Below are 21,633 nucleotides of genomic sequence, written 5' to 3'. Positions count from 1 at the left end.
GCTGTAGGGATAGAGGTAAAATATGTAGTGAGATGGACATGGCAATTCCACTGCACCAGATGGATCATCTCTGGAATACTAGGATAGGATGCTGAGTTCTAAGCACCATCTTGGATGAAGGATATTGGCAAACTGGAGTGTGTACAGAGAAGACTAGTCAGTAATGTGAGGAGACTCCAGACTATGTGACAGGAAGATCATTGCAGGTAGGTAGGTGAGGATAGGAAATATTTGACTTGGAGAAGAGAAAACACAATTATTCTTTCTCTCCTTGTCCTTTTAAAGAGCAAGCAGGGGTGAAAAGGATTCGACTTGTTCTGTTTGGTCCTGGAGGGCAGAAACAGGACCAATGAATGGGAGTGACAGAGAGGCAGATTTCAGAAAGAAATCAAAGAAGCACTTCCTAATAATTACAGTTGTCCAGAAGTGAAAGTCTATGTATGAGATTGCCCAAATAAATCCAGACCTTTGCCAATATTCTCATACCATCTTAAGATGACTCTTTTCCATTAACTTATTTTGAGAATTAGAATAATGAATGTTCCCCAAACCAAACAGGCTGTCTTGAAAGACAGTGAATTACCTAGAAATAGTCAAGCAAAGGCTAGATAAGGATCCATGCGATCTCCAAATCATCTCTTCCTACTCAAAGATTCTGTGTTGTGGTTGTTGTTAAGTTGTTTTTCAGTCCCATACACCTCTCTGTGATCCCATTTGGGAATTCCTTGGCAAAGATATTGGAGTGTTTTGCCATTTCCTTTTCCAGTTCATTTTACAGAGGAGGAAACTGAGGTACTTGCTCAGGATCACACAACTAGTAAGTGTCTGGGACTAGATTTGAACACAAGAAGATGAATCTTCCTGATTCCAAGCCCAGCATTCTATCCATTGTGCTACCTGGGTACCCAATGTTCTCTGAAATTATTCAATGAATAGTCAATGAATATTTATCAAGCACCTACTATGTGCAAGGCATTATGTGAAGGGCTGTGGAAAGTATAGAGAAAGATAGGATACATGTCTTTGTCCTTAAGGAACTTATGGTCTAGTTGGGAAATAAGACTTAAACTTATGCAAAATTTAGAAGTACAAGACAGAAATGTAAGAGATGTCGCGAGGCAGTGTGTGGAAAGAATTCAGTTAGAAGTACAAGCACTACATGCTCTAATTGGATTTGGGCAGGAAGGAGGATTACGTTTTCAACAGTATGGCCAGTCCTACCATTTGAAAAAGTTGTAGCCAAGCTGAACCTTGAAGAATGAACAGAATTGCTGTATGGGGAAGTGGGGGAGGGAGGAGAGAGCATTTCAGTTGGAGGGCAACGGTTCAGAGAAAGCAATGAGCAAGGCATGACTGAGGGACACTGAAGAGTTTAAGTTTAGCTGGAAAGGAGAGTTTAGGAGAATAATGGAACCTAAGAATGGAAAGGTAGTAGGATCGTAGGACTAGAACCTGGAAAGGACATTAGAAGTCATCTAATCCTAATGAGGGCACCTGGGTGTGCAGTGGACAAAGCAATAGAAGAATCAGAGAGATTCATCTTCCTGAGTTCAAACTGGCCTCAGACATTTATTGACAGTGTGACCCTGGACAAGTCACTTAACTCTATGGCCTCAGTTCTTCATCTGTAAAAATAAGCTGGAGAAAGAAATGGAAAACCATTCCAGTATCCTTGCTAAGAAAACCCCAAATATAGTCATGGAAAGTCTGACACTACTGAAATGACTGAACAATAATCTAAATGACCCAGCCATTTTACTGAGGGGAAATTTGATCATCAGAGAATTTTAGAGACTTGCATAAGGTCACAAAGAGAGGAAGCAGCAGATCTAGAATCGGAATCCAGGTCCTCTGGGCTCTTTCCCAGGATTTTTTCCATTGCATTACTGGGAACTGATTATGGGGCCTTGATTATCAGAATAAAGAATTTGGACTTTATGTTGTAAACTTTGGTGGATAACTAAAGATTTTTGTTCAGGGTCACAATGGGGCCAGACTAGTACATGAAGGTTACCCTAGGAGTGATGTGACTGATGGACTGGAGATGGAGAGAGATCGGAATGTGTGAAGTGATGAAGGACTAATGTCATGGTATGAGGAGCAGAAAAGAGGACACAGCTTCGAGGATGAGAAGTTGATCAGATTGGGGTCAGGAGGGAAGGAAAGGAAAGAAGACTCAAAGATGACGGATGTTTTTAAGCTTTCAGATCTAAATTCTGTGATCCTTTAAGCCTGACTGACTGAAAGGCAGAATGGCCCTTCTGTATGGAGGTCAGGAAAAGGAAGAGATATTAGGAGAAAGATGATAAGCTCAGAGGATACATGGTGTAATGGAAAAAACCCAAACCTTGAAGCCAGAAGACATACAGCTGAATCTTGGCTGTAATTCTGACTGTGACAACGGGCAAATTGTTTAACCTTCCTGAACCTCAATTTCTTCTTTTGTAAAATAAGGATAATGATACAATATCTGTCTCATAAGGCTATTATGAATAAAGTACTTTTTAATTCTTTAAGTCATGTAGAAATGAGCTGTTCGGTTTTTTTTTGTGGATATATTGAACTGAGGTACTGGCAAGACATCCAGTTGGTGTTTGTTGTTCACTAGTGACCCCATTTGGGATTTTGTGGAGAAGTTTGTCATTTCCTTTTCCAGCTCATTTTACAGATGAGGAAACTGGTCACACAGCTAGTAAGTATCTGAGACTAGATTTGAACTCAAGTCTTCAGGATTCCAGGCTCTCCATCTAACCATTTTGCAACCTAGCTACTCCAGGACATCTGAATAGAAACAATATTACCATAGCACATTTCTGAAGTGTTTCCCTCAAAATACTGCAGTAAGGTAGAGAGTATTAGTATTGTTATCCTCATTTTACAAATTAAGAAACTAAATCTAAGAGAGGCGGATGAAGTCCAGGCTCCTATGTTTAATCAATGTCACAGCATGGATTCAAACTCAGTTATCCTGGTTCCAAGCCTACAGGGATGGTCCTGGGTTCAATCTGGCCTTAGACACATCTAGTTGTGTCACCCTGAACAAGTCACTTAACCTGCACTTCCCATCCCTTACCACTATTCTGCCTTGGAAGCATTATGTAGTATTGATTATAAGATGGAAAGTAAGGGTTTAAAAAAACCCAATCAAGTATTTGTTTTCTCTTCCTCTCACTTCCCCATCTTCAAATTGAAAAACAAAGCCAAACCCTTGTAATAAATATGCACTGCCACTCCAAAAAAAAATCCTATGTTAACCATGTCCAAGAATGTGTGTCTCCTGCACCAGGAGTCAGGATATAGGTAGTGTGCTTCACCCCATACCTACCCGGTGTTTAGAATTGTGATTAGTCACTGTGTCGATCAGAGCTCTTCAGTCTTTCAAGGTTTTTATGTTATTGTTATTGTATACATTGTTCTCCTGGTTCTGCTCCCTCCAGTTCATCCATCAGTTCATCCAAGTTGACCCAGGCTTCTCTGAAACCATCTCTTTCATCATTTCTTATGTCACAGGTTGTCCCAAAGTCTTGGTGCAAGTTTTAAGCTCATGTAAAGAGCTTAAACAGTTCATGTATTGTTGTTTTCATTTTATGCCTGAGAGGAGCTGAGGCTCAGATGAATAGAGTTTTAAGCTATAAAGACTCAAAAACTGAATAAGACTAAACTAAAATAAACACCCCACAGACACCCCAGTACATTCATTTACTACACACTGCCCACATTTTGAATCACAACACCCAGATGAGGAAACCGTCTTAGACACTAATTCAGTCCCATCATTTCATAGAGAAGGAAACCAAGTTCCAGAGAAAGGAAGTGCTATTGGAGATGTGAGGCAGACAGTTGGGAAATCAGTCAAATCTAGAAATGTAGATTTGAGAGGCAGGTTATTAAGGTATGTACATAAGAACAGAGACCCGGGATTTTGAAGAATGGTTTTACTTTTGTGGGTTCTGTAAATATCTGCTCTGCTTTCCTCTCAACCTGGGCTCTAATGGGAGAATGATTTCCACTATCAGACTGGCAGCCCTTGAGGGCAGAGCTGGCAATTCTAGGGGAGTAAGGAGACATCTCATGGATCACATTTCATGAGAGAATTTCTATTTCAATTGGAAGTAGGGAGAGAAGCATAATATTTATATGTACAAACATATGTATATATGTATGTATGTATCTACCTACCTATCCATCCATCCGTCCATTCATCCATCTATCCATCCATCTGCCTGCCTGCCTACCTACCTACCTACCTACCTATCCATCCATCCATCCATCCATCCATCCATCCATCCATCTATCTATCTATCTATCTATCTATCTATCTATCTATCTATCTATCTACCTGTCCATCCGTCTGTCCATCCGTCTGTCCATCCATCCATCCATCCATCCATCCATCCATCCATCCATCCATCTATCTAAAAAACTAAGGCCAACAAACACTCTTTCCAAGTGGTCAATAAGGAAGTTTGGAGGGTCATTCAGAGGTTGAGTTGGGTTCCTGGATTCTCATGAAGTTACCTACTGGCCAGTTTCAATGATTACAGTCCAAGCCTTGTCCCATCTCACTCTTCCCTCCTTTTAGAATTCCCCTGATACTTTTCCCATCTAGGTCTTAAGCCAATGCAAGAAGGAAACCCTGTTTTCACACCCCCACATGCTTCAGTTCGTTTATTATTAATTATGTAATTATATGAATTAATATAACAACTGACATGAAAATGGAGGTTTACATAACACTTTCACATATACTAACTAGTTTAAACCTCCATAACGTTGAGGAATATTGACTTTGAAGTCAGACAAACTGGGTTGGAATCCAGACTCTGAAGAGGAAATTTGAGTAATGATTTACCCAAGACCTTAAGGCACATGGGGCAACAGTGAGGCATTGGGCAATACGTGCATTGTTCTTTCGGTTACAGGACTGTCTCTGTCATTCCATTCAAGAAACACGTCCCACTCCCACTTCCCCAATCCTGCCCCGCCTAACCTCCCCCCCCCCCCCCCCCCAGCAAACACAGACATCAATTCATCACTTCCCATCCAGGTCCCGCTTCCCTCCGCCCCCAGCTTAATCTCCCTTTGCGCAGCGATTAAAATTTAAAGCCCCATCAAAACGTTTGCTTGCACACCCGGGTTCCTCCCAGATTGAATTATTTAATAGACTGAATGACACCTGCAAGCGCACGCAGATGCCCCCCCAGACTCAGTGAGCCAGAAAATTAATAAACACTGGTGCGCCCGGGACCCTGCCCAACCCCTCCCCACCCACTCCCACTAGCATCACTGCTACAGGATCTAGGCTGCCCAGATGGCTCCTGGGAGGAATACTCGGCACACCTCATTCCATTCTCTGGCCAGCACTAGGCTATCCAAGGTGGGAAGAGCACTCGCTGAGCCCGCCTCGCTCCAGGCAATTTGGGAGTGGAGCTGTGGATCAAGGCTCGTCCAGACTGGTTGCACCTTCCGCTGAACAGAGAAAGGGACTACGTCACTGGCACATTCCCCTTCCTCGCCTGGGGTGCTGACTGATGGAAGGAGAGACCTCCTGGTTGGCCGTGGTACCAACACCTCCTACTTTGACAGAGCAGAGAGGAGAAATCGTTCTTGTATCTAGTTCGAATTCCTCGCAATCACCAGGAGAACCAGACAGTTCAAGTGTGGTTATCCCCATTTTCCATTTGGGGGGAAACACACTCGCTCGGGGCTCCACTGAGAGTGAGGGGTCCTGCTGGAGCTGTAAGCTGAGGCTCCATGGCTCTTACGGAAGCCAGCAGCCTCCTGCAGAAGCTTGTCTGTGTCTGGTTCCGTTAGGCGGGAGTGAAACGGGCAGTGCCTTGGAGATGGGGAGTGGGACAGGAACTTCGTGGCAGGGGCACGGCCCTGCTAGGGGCATCGAGGTGAATGCACAGGGTGGCTGTAAGGAGAATGTGCCTCATGGGAGTGGCTCTGGCCCACGAGGAGGTTTGAGGTTTGCTTCATTCATCAGAAATCAGACAATCTCTTTGCACCGCAGTTGCTTTGCACTGCCAAGAACCATCAGTCATCCCTCCTCATTGAGCTCCAGTTAGGTGCTCTGCAAATCCCTTTTCCAGCACATCATGGGGTGAAGGTGAGGCTGGGTTCTAGTACAAGCAGAGTCCAATGGAAGGCATCTCCTACCCAGCTGGACAGGCTTCGAGGACCATCTTGGTGTTGGGCTCTGGTCCAAGATTGATCTGGCTAAGAACAGAGAAACTTCTGCCAAAGGGCTGGTCAGAGGGCAAATGGCTTTTTCCAGTGGCTACAACTCATGAAGAAATAGGGGGGTGGGAGAGCCAGCTCAGACAAGCTTTGGAGAGCCAGTTGTTAAAATTTCAATGTGAACATTTACAACTGGGAAATAGTCAAATGCTACAATTCAGAACTTGATTTATTGTTTTGTTGATTGTCTAGACTTAAAATCATGCCAAAAGTGTTATGTGCCACACATACAGATTAAACTCAAAAATATGTAGGTGGCTCAGTGGACTGAGAGACTGGAGATCCTAGGTTCAAATCTGGTTTTGGACACTTCCTAGTTGTGTGGCCCCCCCAGACAAGTCACTAAACCCCAATTGCCTAGCCCTTACCACTCTTCTGTGCCTGGAACTAAAGCTTGGTATTGATTCCAAGACAGAAGGTAAGGGTTTTTAAAAAGTATGTTGTACACACATATGGGAGGGAGGGTAGGCTAGTTGTTAAATATTTACCAGCACACCACTGGGTGGAGGGATCATGATGTGCTTTGATGGATGGCAGGTAGTTGGCACTGTAGATAGAGCACTGGACTTGGAGTTCAGAAGCTTTCAGTTATTATCCTGCCTCAGACATTGTATTATTTTGGTGTGTGACCTTGGATAAGTCTCTTAACCTTTCTCAGCCTAAATTTTAGTCCCATCTGTGAAATGGGGATGCTATATCTACCTCATGCGGCTGTTGTGAGGATTAAATGTCTTAATATACATGACGCACTTTGCAAATCTTAAAGTGCTCTATATATTGTTACCCACAGTGAAGAAACTAGGATTTTTAAAGTCAGTTCCTACTGTGTGACCAGTCATGTGGAGGAATAGAATAAGCATGATACATCAAATTTCTGTAGGGTTTTGTAGTTCACAAAGAAAGCCTCGCTTTCCTCACAAAACATCACTTCTAGTCAGTGAGGAGAGTGTTATTAAATCCGTTTTATAGATGAGGAAAACAAAGGACAAAGAAGAAGGCTGGTTTGCCCACAGTCACCCAGCTAATGAGTGTAAATGCTTGAACCCAGGGCTTCTGAACTGAATCTAGGTCTTTCCTTGGTACCTCATACTCCAAAGAGGCAGAAGTCTCAGCCAGAAGAGACCCTAGAAAAGAACCAGTTCAATATCTTGATTTTACAGATGAGGAAACTGAGGCCTGGAAAGTTTAAATGACAATCAAGTAGGAGAGAGAGAGAGAGAAGAAGAAGCAAAAGCAAATGGCAGAAGATTTATGTAATTCATTGGTGGGTTGTGCAGTACCAATGATGTATTGTTGGAGTCTAGAGAAGAGAGACATCAGGAAGGGTTGGGTAGCCAGGGGGAACTTCATGATAGAGATGTCATTGGCCAGGCCCTGAAGGGGCAGCATGTGGAAGGGTATATGATATGGGCTAAATAAAGTGCCACTAAATATATGTGATACTTAGAGATCTCAAAGCTCCATAAGACATCATATTGGAGTGAAGGTTAGAGGTCTACAATAAGATCATAGTTAAATCTGTTCATTTATTTATTTAGCAAACATTTATTAAATATTGACAATACACTCAAAATTTTGTCAAGTCTGACAGACATAGACAGACATAGTTCTTGCACATAGTTATTTTTGTTTTTGTTGTTCAGTGGTTTCATTTGTGTCTGACTCTTCCTGACCCCATTAGGAGTTTTCTTGGCAAACACACTGGAGTGGTTTGTCATTTCATTTTCCAGTTCATTTGACAGATAAAGAAACTGAGGCAAATAGAGTGAAGTGACTTGCCCAGCTGAAGCCACATTGGAACTCTAAGCCTGTGCTCTATCCATTGTATCACCTAGCTTATAGAGTAAGCTGTCAAAAAAAAAGTTGTTTGAAGGACCTCTCTGAGCAGTTGAGACAGAGACCCTTCCTCCTTCAATTTCCTAGAAACTTCCAGGTCCCTTGACTGTATCTTGGGTCTCGTGTCATTTTACATTAATTTACTGCTTATAACGTCAGAAATGGGAAACCAATCAGAAGGCACCAGGTTATATGCCATTCCTTCCTTAGAGACCTGTGACCTTCATGTTCCTCATTTAGTTGCCCTGGTGTGGAGACAAAGGAGGCAAGGACTGCAAACATCTCTCCAACCCACCGGGAAGAATGATGAGAACTTGGCTGGGTCTGGGTGTCCCAAGGAAAGAGGAGCCTCTGGACAAAGCCCTTTCCTCCTCTTGCTGTGGCCCAAAGGCTAGCACGCCTGAAGTTGCTCCAACTGTTGATGTCATTCAGTGGCTGTTCAGTTATGCTCCCCTCTTCATGACTACATTTGGGGATTTCTTGGCAAAGATACTACAGGGTCTTGCCATTTCCTTCTCCAGTTCATTTAACAGATGAGGAAACAGGCAAACAGGGACTTGCCCAGGGTCACACAGTAAGTGTCTGAGATCAGATTTGAACTCATGAAGATGACATGATGACGGGCCCAGAGCTCTAGGCACTTTGGTGCCAACCTACCTGCCTCTGTGACTTACCTGGTTGCACACCTGATTACTCTTTGCTCCCACTGCCTGCAGCTTCTAATGGCGACACATTGCAGAATAATGCTAGACCTAGAGCCAGGAAGATTTGGGTTAGAATCCCACCTTCAACACTAGTGTGTGACCTTGGATAAATCACTTCATTTTTAAGGCTTTTCTTTTCCTTCTCTGTAAAATGAGGGAGTTGAACTCAAGGACCTTTAATGTCTCTTTCCAGATCTAAATGAATAAAAAGTGCCAAAATAAACCCCTATTATTTTATGGATTAATGGCCTGTTGGATTCTTTTGGGGCAGCTCTGAAACTTCTGTAATGGATTAGGATTCAGCCTAGTTGGAAAGGCAACAGGGACCTCACATTCTCACAATTTAAAAGAGAAAAATTTAAAATAACACTTCAGAAGGAAAAGTGCATGATTAATGATTGTACAAATGGATTGTACAGATGGCAATTGCTATAGGAACTTAACTGAGAGAAGAAGTACTCAAGGTTGAGATGGTCAGGAAAGGCTTCGTGGAAGTGAGATTGATTTATTTTAAAACCTTACCTTCCATCTCTGAATCAGTACTGTATATTGGCTACAAGGCAGAAGAGTAGTAAGGGCTAGGCAATGGGGGTTCACCTTCTATCTTAGAATCAATACCGTGTATTGGTTTCAAGGCAGAAGAGTAGTAAGGGCTAGGCAATGGGGGTTCACCTTCTATCTTAGAATCAATACTGTGTATTGGTTTCAAGGCAGAAGAGTGGTAAGGGCTGGGCAATGGGGGTCAAGTGACTTGACCAGGGTCACACAGCTGCGAAGTGTCTGAGGTAGATTTGAACCTAGGACCTCCCATCTCTAAGCCCGGGTCTCAGTCCACTGAGCCATCTAGCTGTGCTTGGAAATGAGATCTATGCTGAAGGATAGATAGGCCTTAGATAGATAAAGAGGGGAAGGGATGGAGTAGGGATAATGGAGACAGGAATGACAAAGATGCTTGAGTAGACCATTTTGGATGGAATGAAGGAATGGGTAAATATGGTGATAGATTGGGGAAAAGAAATTAGGGCCAGATTATAGAGGACCTTCAATGCCAAACAAAATGATTGGACTTTATCTCTTAAAGAACAGGAAGTTTCTAGAAAAAAATTGTTATTGTTCTTGGAGCTGAAGAGGAATGTGATGATGCAATTAGGTAGTACAGTAGATAGAACACCAGGATCTGGAGGCAGAAAGACCTGAGCTCAAATCTGGTCTCATATGCTAACTAGCTGGGAAAGTCACTTCACCCTGTTTGCCTCAGTTTCTTCATCTGTAAAATGAGCTGAAGAAGGAAATGGCAAATCACTATTTTTGCCAAGAAAACCCCAAATGAAGTCAAGAAGAGTCAGGCACAACTGAATGACAACAACAATAGAGATGTTATTGGGTTTGTCCATTATTAAGATTTTTTTAGCCATCATACAATGGAGGAATTGAGATGGGGGATCATTGGAGGCAGTTAGACCAGTGAAAAAGATATTGTAATAGGGAGCAGCTAGGTAGCTCCATGGATTGAGATGTGAGGTCCCTGGACTCAAATCTGGCCTCAGATACTTCTTAGCTGTGTGACCTTGGGCAAGTCACTTAACTCCCATGCCTAGCCCTTGCTGTTCTTCTGCCTTGGAGCTAATACACAGTACTGATTCAGAGATGGAAGGTAAGGGTTTAAAATAAATCAATCTCACTTCCACAAAGCCTTTCCTGACCATCTCAACCTTGAGTACTTCTTCTCTCAGTGATTCTAAGATGGAAGGTGAGGGTTTTAAAACAAAACAAAACAGGATATTGCATTAGTCATAGAAACAATGAAGGCCTGAAAAGATGACTTGTGGCACTGGAAGGGCAGTGAAAAGAGATGATGTGAAGATTATAGATTTAGTGATTAATTTGATGTCGAGACGGGAGTGAGGAGGAGGGGAAAGGCAGACATGACTCTAAGGTTTCAAGCTTGGATGATTGGGAGAATAGCAATGCCATCAATAGAAACAGGGAAGTTTGCATAAACTAATTGAAAATGAATGTTGTAAAATTACAAAGAATAAGCTTGGTCCCAAAGAGGAGATCTGAAGAGAAACATCTCCCCATCCCAACTCTTCTGCAGAAGTAGGGATGGAGAGGGAAGCCACAGATGTGCAGCATTGCATATAATGTCAAGTTTTTTCCAGGTACTGATAGGTTTGACTGAATTTTTTTTCTCCCTCAAAATTCTTTATTATTAGTGATGGCTTTCTGGAAAGGGAGAGGGAGATAGAGAGGGAACAGAAAAACAAAAGATATTGATGAAATATATTAAAATATATGTATGTATGTGTATGTATATTAAAATATATGTATGTTTTTAAATAGAGAAGTCTGAAGGAGAAGCAGGTTTTGGCAAGGGAAATGAGTTCACTTTTGGAGGCCAAGTCTCCAGGCTGGAAGGGCACTCAGGCCACCTGATTTCTCAGTGCAACATCCCCAACAGAGGTCTTGGGTAGCTGGGTGGCTCAGTAGCTTGAGAGCCAAGCCTAGAGGGAGATGGGAGCTCATGGGTTCAAATCTAGCCTCAGATACTTCTTAGTTGTGAGATCCTGGGCAATTCACTTGATTTCCACCGCCTAGCTCTTACCACTCTTCTTCGGTATTGATTCTAAGATGGAAGGTAAGGGTTAAAAAAAAAAGTCCATCTAGTCTCCACTGGAAGACCTTTTTCCATGAATCTTCTAAGGTGGTCCTTAGGTGGTACAGTGGATAGAGCACCAGTGCTGGAGTCAGGAAGACTCATTTTCCTGAATTCAAATCTGGCCTTAAACACATACTAACTGTATGATCCTGGACAAGTCACTTCACCCTGATTGCCTCAGTTTCCTCATCTAAAAAATGCACTGGAGAAGGAAATGGCACACCAATATGATATCTTTGCCAACAAAACCCCAAATGGAATCACTAAGAGTCAAACACGACGGAACAATGACAACAATTGTAAGAAAGTGTCTCCTAGCATGGAGCCTAAATCTGCCTCCATAGGTTCTACCCATGTCTCCTTGTTCTATACTCTGGAGCCCAAGTAGAACCAGTTGACTCTTCCTCATGACAGTCATTTAAATACTTAAAGACAATTTCATTCCTCCTTGAAGACTTCTCTTCTGAGGCTCAATATTCCAGTTACCTTCACTTGCTCCTCATCAGGATTGATCCTCCACTTTGTTCATCATGGCACTTGTCCTTTTCTGGACTCTTTCCTGCTTATCAATGTCCCTTAAGAATATTATGCTGAACATAATACACTAAATTTGGTCACACCTGGGTAGAATATACAGTAGAACCATCCTCTCTCTCATTTAGGACACTCTGACTTTCTAGAATGGTCCTTTTTTGGCTGCCATATCCCAGTATATCGCCAAAGTCTTAGTGTCTTTCTAACCTTATTGTAAAAGTATTAAGCCATTAAAACTGAAATCTTCACTAAGACTTTTGGGACCTCCTGTATTTTGAGCTTGTAGTCTTTAAAACCAAAGGTGTACTGGAGCCAGCTTAAATTTGGGGAACAACCATATCCATTGAAGGGGTAGAAAGAAGTTGTTGAGGTTTTAAAGTCATGTCTGACTCTAGGTGACCCCATTTGTGGTTTTCTTGGCCAAGATCCCAAAGTGGTTGGCTATTTCTTTCTCTAGTTCATTTTATAGATGAAGAAACTGATGAAACAGGGTGAAGTGACCTGTCATGGGGCACACTCTTAGTAAGTATCTGAGGCCATATTTGAACTGAGCAAGAAGGGTCTTCTAGCTAGAAGAGAAATAATCCAAAGAGGTTGGAAAGATGATTAAACAGGTTGAAGAGAACCCGGAGAAAGAGGTCTCAAGAGCAGGGAGGAAGAAATGACCAGGAATGTCAAATGAGCTAACCTTGAGTTCTAGTTGCTGACTTGCTCTAAAACATTGGGGAACTGACTCCCTTGGGGCCTCTTTTCTCTTACTTTTCCTCAGTTCATGATATTTGTTTGGGCTTGGTCATGGGGCAAGAAAGGTACAAGCCTGAGAGACAGAAAAGGAGGGGTGGGAAAGGCTTTTTTCCTTGAAGGTCTGAATGGTGTGTGTGTGTGTGTGTGTGTGTGTGTGTGTGTGAATGAGGAGTCAGGTAGGGATGGGAATATTTCGTTTCAAAGGTAGAAGGAGAAAAATTAGGATCAGGAAAATTGCATCGCTCTGCCCCATTCCCATGGGTCTCACTCCCATCTAGCTCTCTCCTTCTGCTCAGTTGTAACATTTGTTCAGTCATTTTAGTCATGTTTGGCTCTTCATGACCCCATTTTGGGTTTTCTTAGCAAAGATACTGAGTTATTCATCATTTCCTTCTCCAGCTCATTTTATAGATGAGGAACCTAAGTTGAACAGGGTTAAGTGACTTGCCCAGGGTCACATAGCCAGTGAGTGTCTGAAGCTAGATTTTAACTCAAGTCTTCGTGACTCCAGGTCCAGCTCTCTAGGGACCTCAGAGGTCACCTATCTGACACTTGTCTTACAAGGAGTTTCTTCTCCAATGTCCATCACTGGTTTCTGTTTTGAAGACCTCATAAGTTCATTTCCTCTCAAGGTAGCAATTTTGGCTCTTTGGGAAGGTTTTCCCAACCTCAGGATTTAATCTCAGTCTACTGCTTCCACTCACTGCTAGTTTTGCCCTCTGGGGCCCAGCAGAAAAAGATGAGCATTTCCTATATAACAGCTCTTCAAATCCATAAAGACAGCAATCTTATATGGCTTCTCAGCTTTCTTTTCTCAATGAAAAAGAGAAAACATGATTTCTAGACGCTTCACTGGTCCAACTGCCCTCTGGATTTACTGAATTTTGCTAGAGTCCCTCTTAAAAAGAATGCTGTCAAAACTCAGCTAGGTGCAGTGGATAGAACTCCAATCCTGGAGTCAGGAAGACTTGAGTTCAAACATGGCCTCATGCTTATTAACTAGCTGTGTGATCCTGGGCAAGTCATTGAATCCTGTCTGCCCAAGTTTTCTCCCTTCATCCTCTCCTCATTCTCTCTTCTCCCCATCCCTTCCTTATCTCCTCTTCTCCTCTCCCCATATTCTCTATCCCCATTAACTTTACTTCCCTTTCTTCATCCCACACTCTTTCCATAGACTCCTCTTTCTCCCCAAGTCCTCCTTTGACCCTCCAACATTCTCTCTCTACCTTTCACACAACTGTATCCTGTCCTCTCTTCCTCAGTCCTTTTCTTCCCTCCCACTCCCACTCAGGCTATCCTCTTTCCACCAGAGCCATCAATAGGAATTTTGGTGCTTATAGCAAGCATTATAAACCAAGGCCAGAGAAATAGCCCAAGAAGCACTCTCATTATTAATGTTTGAACATAACGACATAGGGCGACCAAGATAGGAGGATGTTAAAAAGCCAATGTTGGGGAAGACCTCTCCCTAGAGATCAGGCAATTTGGTAGCTTCCTATTTAAAAGAATTATTCTGGAAAACTTGGTACTGAGGTCAGTTGTTTCTTTACATCTGGCATCTCAGATTACTCTGGGGTTCGGAGGTCAGGGTGGAATGGGAATCCTTTAAGCCAACAGATAGATTCTTTTGAGGATGGGGGTGAAAGAGTGCTTAAAGTCATCCTCCCCTCCTCATCTCAAAAAACCCTCTGAAGGTATAACATTAAAGCTGGAAAGGCCTTGAGGATCATTTGGCACAACTCTGATTTTTTCAGAACTGAAAACTAGTGTTTGAAGGCTTTTACTAAAATTGAGGCAAATGAATCCCAAATCTCAGACTCCCAGTAACAGTTGGAAGAGACCATAGAGATCATTTTGGTCAACTCCATCATTTTAGAAGGAGGAAATAAAGACCCAAAGTTAGTGTGAGAGCAGAAACTGGTACCCATTTCTCTTGACTCCTAGCCCAGGACTTTTAGCCAGCTTATTCCTCAGGGAAGGAAGCTCCTTTGGTCTCAGGGTTCAAGGTAAGCAGCTGAGCAGTGAGATTTGGTTTATATAGTCATGTCCTCTTTTGTTTTATAAGATTATTCACTTATAAAAATGAACAATATGGAAATATGTTTTGCATGATAATACATGTACAACTGTGATTGGATTGCTTGGTAGCTCAGGAGGGGGGAGGGAAGGGGAGAGGGAGACAGTTTGGTTCATATTATGTCAGAAAACATGTGGAATTTTGTTATTACATGTAATTGGCTCTCTCTCTATATAATTAAAAACATTTTTAAAGGGTTCTTAATGTCTTACAGTCACTCTCTAGACCAAAAGCTTACCTGATTGATACACATAGTCACATACTGAAAACTCAGAAAAGAAAGTCTGCTTAGGAAAGAGGTAAATAGAGGCATTTTTAGCAAGACATGTCCGCCACCAGAGCTTACATCCTTCTCTCTGTGCCACACTTGAAGGACCTGCATTCCCCTTTCTCGAGGTGAACCATGCAGCCAAGACTAGGAGGTAGTGTTGGATTTTCCTCTCCTTTGTAGAGTCCATGTAGGGGCCTGGCATTCTTGAAATAGCTTCCTTCCTTCATGGGGTGTCTCTTCCTATAACATGTTCTTCCAGTTCAACCCCAGGAGTTTCAGAGCTAAATAAATTTTGTGAAGCAAAGGAGGGAAGTGGGAAGGAGAAGATACAGTAAGGCCAAAAGAACTGTCCCCCTTTCTCTTGTCACCCTACACCAAGGGTCTAGCTCCACAAAGGTCAGTCCTTGCCTGGCCCCTCTCCTCAGATGCTGTCTGACAGCTCTTGAACCACTCCTCTCAGCCCAAGGTATAGGCTTGTTTAGATGGGAGTACCAAGACCCCTTCTCCACCTCTAGGCTAAGGTAGAGCTTGGAATGCTGCAAGACAATCAAATCTGAGGCTGTTGTCTTATCATATCATCACTTGCAGGATCCCTCCATACCTCACTCCAGCTCTAAAGTCAGCATCCACCTTCCTTCTCCAACCTGGCCCTATTACCAGGCTTTGTTTCTGATTTCTTTAGAGAAAAACATTTGCCAACCAAGGGGCAAAATTCCAAACCTGGGAGAAAACCTCAGTTGGCTTGCCCTAGTTAAGGCTTTATCCTTCCCTAAAAACTCCCCCTCTCTATCTTTCCTCTTATTTTACCTTTCTTCCTTCATTTTCTATCTCTTTCCTTCCATTTTGCCCTATTTTTCTCTCTCTTCCTTTCCTTCCCACTTTCCCATGTTCTCCTTCCCTCTCCCCATCCCATCTTTCCTCTCCTCAGTCTTCCCTTTTGCCACTTTCTCCAACCTTCCTCCAACTTCTCTCTCTCTCCTCTCTCCCAATCTTCCATTTCTCTTCACTTTCCTCTTCCTCCTCTTCTTTTCCTTCCCTCTTCTTTCCCCTCTCTTCTACCTTTCCCTTATTCTGTTTTGCCATTTTCTTTCCTTCTTCCTAATCCTCTCTCCCCTCTTATTTCTTTCACCCCATCCTCTCTCCCCTCCCACATCCCCTTCTCCTCTCCCATTCCCTCTGCCTTCTCCTCCATCCCTTCGTGCCATCCATCTTCTCTCTGTCTCCACCATCTTCTCGCCTTTCCCTATCCTCAATCCCCTCCCTCATCCCCTTTTTCCCTCCCCGATATACTTTTCCCCTCCCTCTCCCCCTTTCCCCTCTCCATCATCTCTCCTTTCCTCATCCTCTCTCCCATCTCCTTTCCCCACCCCCAATACCTTTTCCCCTCCTCATCCCCTCCCTCCACCTATCCACTCTCTGCCCTCTCTGTGGTCTCTTCTTCTCCATTCACCTTCTCCCTCCCCAGTTTTCTTTCCTGTAGGTCTCCCTTCCTCTGCCCTATACGCCCTCTGGGGTCTCCTTCCCATCCCTGGGCTCCCCACATCCTCCCGCCAGCCCTCCTCCACTCCCTCCAGTCCTTCCCTGGGGTCCCCCGGCCCAGCGTAGGCTGCGCAGTAGCAGTCTGTCTCCGTGGGCTCCCCCTCCCTCTCTTTCCCCTCCTTCAGTAACCTTCCCGGGAGCACACACACCATTTGGGCAATTATGCAGAGTGTTAAAGAGAGGATTAAGCGGAGAGGGAGCGCTCTCCGCCCGGGGAAGGGGGCCCGGCAAATAACAATGCCCACGCCAGCTCTGAAATTCAGCAAATTGCCTGTTGGATTTAAAGACAGCCATTTACAATGCACTCCAGCGCCCCGGCGAATTATCTGAAGAGAAATCAGCCTTGTTTTCCCTTTTCCTCACAAAGGAAGAAATGAAAAGGTTTCCAAATTGCCTCTGAAGACGGGGCTTGGCCTCCCTGCGGTTCTCTCTCGCAGATGCCGGCAGCTTTCCCAAGCAATCCCCAGCTGATTAGCTGGGCCTGCAGGTGCCCAGGCCAATTTCTCCTACATTTCCCGCCCTCTCACCCCAGCTCCTTCCCTCCTCCTCCCCAAAGCTGGCCCAGGCCCGACCTACATCCCAGGTGACTGCTCCCCACCTTGGCCCCATTCCAACACCCCCCCTCCTATAGAAGGTTCACAAAAAAGGAGGACATGCATTGAGGATGGGGGGGGGGTCCCCAGGGTATATTCTTAGGAAGAAAGGAGGGAAAGGTTAGAAGTAATGCCAGGACCTGAAGGGGCCTCATCTGGATCAATACTTTCATTTGAAAGATAAAGGACAGTCCCTGAGAGAGGAAGTTACTCGTCCAAGGTCACCCAGCCAATTATTGACAGTCAAGTGTAGAATCCAGATCTCCTGGTTTCCAGGTCAGGCAGCTTTCTACTAAAGCATCCCTTTTAGGAAGATTAGGTAAGAGAGGACTTTGGATGGTTGTTAGAGGTTGGAGAAGAAAAGGAGAGTGGCTTGGAATGAGGGGTGAGAGATGGGAAGATGGTTGGTTTGAAGGTTGGGTATAGGGAGAAAATGCAAGATTGGGACTTGCTAAGAGGGTGGCACAGGTGAGTCATGGAATCAAATCCCAGAACTAGATTATTTCCTAAGAAAATGGAATTAGTCTGGGTCCAGACCCCCAGACTCTTGACATAGGTAGGTAGGTGATGAAGTGTATGGAGCATGGAACTCTAAACCAGGAATATAGAACCTCCCAAATTCATAGAATGACCCCTCTTCTCTCAACATTCTCCCTTCTACTCTTGCTCTCTTTTCCTCCTCCTCTTCTCCTCTTTTCTCTTGTCCTTTCTAATCATCTTCATCATCTCATTATTGTCACCATAGCTAACAATTAAATATTGTTTTAAGTTTTGCCAAGTGCCTTTACATGTATTATCTATTGTCTTCCACCATCTCTATAATTGAATTTATGTAGCTAGATGGAGCATTGACTTGGAAGTCAAGAAGCCTGGAATTTGAATCTTGTTTTAGATTGTTGTGTGACCTTGGGCAAGTCACTTCTGTCTGCCTCAGTTTCCTCATCTGCAAAATGGGGATAATACTAGCACTTATCTATAGGTTGTTATGAGGATTAAATGAGAAATTTTAAAGCTCTATAGAATGAACTTTAATCATTAAATTCTGTCTTACTGTCAAACTGGAGGGCTTCCTGAATGTAGATAAATGTCTCCCCCATCAGAGCTGGGGCTTTGCAGACAGAGACAGTATGGTGTGCTGTGAAAAGAATTGGATCTTGTGTCAAAAGTCCTCTAGTCTAGTCCACTAATTCACTGTGTGCCAGTAAGTTAATTACTTCCCTTCCTTGGGACTTGGCCTCCTCCTTTGTTAAATAAAGAAATCCTAGGGGAATTTCCTGGGCAGCCAGGTGGTGTCCTAGTGCATAGAATACTGAGCCTAGAGTGAACTTTGAACTCAAATCCAGCCTCAGACACTTACTTAATCCTGGGCAAGTCACATCATCCTGTATGCCTCAGTTTCCTCATCTTTAAATTAAACTGAAAAAGAAAATGGCAAAACTCTCTAGTGTGTTGGCCAGGGAAATCCCAAATGGGGTCACAAAGTCAGATATGACTGAATGTGGCTTTCTTCCCCTTCTCTCCAGAATGTACGCACATGGCTACCTCTCTTGGACTTCTAATGAGGAGTTGGAGAGGTGTAATCTTCCCAAATCTGGTAGCATGGTGACTTTGAGTCCACGTTGTAGGCACGTGTCCTGCTTATACAAGCTTGAGCTTGGGCCTTGGGCTTCTGACTCTCTCTTCTATTTCATGTTCTTTTCCTGATCTGACATGGAAGTTTCCAGCCTTGGAGGCACTGTTGTGGGCTCAAGAGGTCCTAGGTTCCTCACTGGAGCTCCACCTTCAGCTACAGCGATTGTTGGGGAGGATGAGCCTAGCCCCTAGCCTTGCTTGCCAAGGGATATAGCCTTCTTAGGAATTATTTAGACAGTGCAAAGCCAAGGTACAGGCAGGGTTGAAACTGAAAGCATAAGACATTTCAGGAATGTCTTATGCTTTCAGTTTCAACTTCCTTGGAAAGTATATCAGAAGGTATGTTACTGAGTGGTGGCTCTAGCATTAGAGGCTATATCTCCTGACTTGGCACAAAGTGCACCAGGCAATGGGTAGCTTCAGGCAAGTAACCCTGCTTGTTCTAGGTCTGGGGGTGCCATAAGGTCCTGGGAAAGGAGTGCTAAGGTAATAGTCCCCTGGGGGAGTGTAGTAGTCCAGGGCTGAGCAAAGGAGAGGGAAAGTTGAGCTAAGATTATCAGAGGATCATGCAGCAGGCATATTACAGGGAGGGGGTAAGTCTCATAGTTGATGGAATGCCGTTTCTGGAGTCAGAAAGACTCATCTTCCTGAGTTAAAGTCTGGCCTCAGACACTTACTAGCTGTGAGACCCTGGGAAAGTCACTTCACTGTGTTTACCTCAGTTTCCTCATCTTTAAAAGGATAAGGAGAATGAAATGGCGAACCATTATATTATCTTTGACAAGAAAACCCTAAATGGGGTCACAAAGAGTTGGACTGAAAGGACTAAACAACAGCAATTAGAGGGAGGAAATGCATTTTTCTCCTCAGTGAATTGAGTCAAAGTCCCAGTTACTTTGGCCCAGTTATGGCTCCGGTGAGCGGAACTATTCTCATTAATTGGCTGGATTTCTTCATTTGTCTCCCGAAGGGAGAAGGTGTAGCTAGCTATGTGATTCTCTAAGTGAGTGATTGCTCTTATAGACAGAGCAGCCCAAGTCCAATGTCCCACATGAGGATTCCTAGTATCATAGACTATATTGGAGAGTGAATGGAGACAGGGGATGGAGGAGAAAGACAGGGATGCCTGAAGATGGTGGTAGCAATAGGTGGATTTACTGGGGCAGAGTTATCAAACATCTCTGAACTCAGTAACCAAAGCTAGTTCAGGAGTCAAGAAAGTCTAGGAGGTAAAAGGCACAAGTAGCAGTCAGGATTATGAATTCAGATTTGAGGATCTCTCGTCCTATCCACTCCCTTTATAGATGAAAAAAACTGAAACCTCACACAAGTAGTTTAGTAAAGAGAGCAAGAAGAAGGAAAAAAATCCTGAGGCCAAAAGAAGGGTCATTGGACTGGTTCTAAGAGGAAAAGCTGGTGCTGTGGATAACTGACTGAGTCAGTGAGGTCTAAAGTGGAAGAAAGGAAAGAAAGAAGGAGAGAAGGAGGGAATGAAAGAAGGAAGGAAGGAAGGAAGGAAGAAGGGAAAGGATATAATATGAGTTCTTTTAGAGGAGGGGAAAGCATTTATTTATTTATTTATTTATTTATTCATTCATTTAATTATTCATTCATTCATTCATTCATTCATTCATTCATTCATTTATTTATTTTTAGACCCTTACCTTCCATCTTGGAGTCTATACTGTGTATTAGCTCCAAGGAAGAAGAGTGGTAAGGGCTAGGCAATGGGGGTCAAGTGACTTGCCCAGGATCACACAGATGGGAAGTGTCTGAGGCCAAATTTGAACCTAGGACCTCCCATCTTTAGGCCTGGCTCTCAATCCACTGAGCTACTCAGCTGTCCCCAGGGGAAAACATTTATTAAACACTCTGTGTAGCACTTTACAAATATAGCACTAGATTCTTACAATGACCGTGGGGGATAGGTATTGTTATTTATTCCCATTTTACAGTTGGAGTAATTGAGACAACAGAGGTTAGGTTACTTGCTCAGGGTCATACAATGAATGTTGGAGGTGGGGTTTGAACTCAGGTGTTCCCTGATGCACAGTGAATAGTAATAGCCCCTTAGTAGTAACCCCTAGAGGAGGGATTGTTCTATTTTTATTTTTGTGTCCCTAATACCTAGCACATTGCCTGGTAAATATTCAGGGCACACAGAGGCAGTTAGGTGGTTCAGCAGACAGAATACAGGACCCGGAGTTAGGAAGACCCAAGCTCAAATCTAGCCTCAGAGACTTCCTAGATGTGGGATCCTGGGCAAGTCACTTAACCTCTCTATGCCTCATTTTCCCAATATGTAAAATGGGGTTAATAATAGCACCTACTTCCCAGGGTTGTTATGAGGATCAAATGAGTTAATACAAGTAAAGCCCTTTGCAAGCCTTACCATATAATTATTAATAAGTGCTTGCTTGCTTGATTGTGCTGGACATCCTCCTCAACAACAGTGAACATCCTTGGTGAGTATATACTCCCAGCTTTTGTGTCACTTCGAGTTAATAATCAGAGATTGTTGAACAGAATTACATCTGTGGTTGCATTTATCAAGACATCTTGTCTGACCTTCACATAAGTATGAGAGACTCCTTTTTTTCTTCCACTGAGACTAACGCTTTTTTTGTGATCAACAAATGATAAACCCAGAGGGATTTTGTATTCTCTGTACATGTTAGTTGCTTCTATATTGACACAAATATTTTTGCCCCGGGGGATCATTTGTGAAAGCCACATGGGTGATCCTCTTTTCTCTCATAGAACTATGCTGAATAGGAATTTCCTTTTTTTTTTCTTCTGGA

The sequence above is a fragment of the Monodelphis domestica genome, chromosome 2 (assembly GCF_027887165.1).
Source record: "Monodelphis domestica isolate mMonDom1 chromosome 2, mMonDom1.pri, whole genome shotgun sequence".
NCBI classification, from domain to species: domain Eukaryota; kingdom Metazoa; phylum Chordata; class Mammalia; order Didelphimorphia; family Didelphidae; genus Monodelphis; species Monodelphis domestica.
This window is presented reverse-complemented; position numbering follows the sequence as displayed.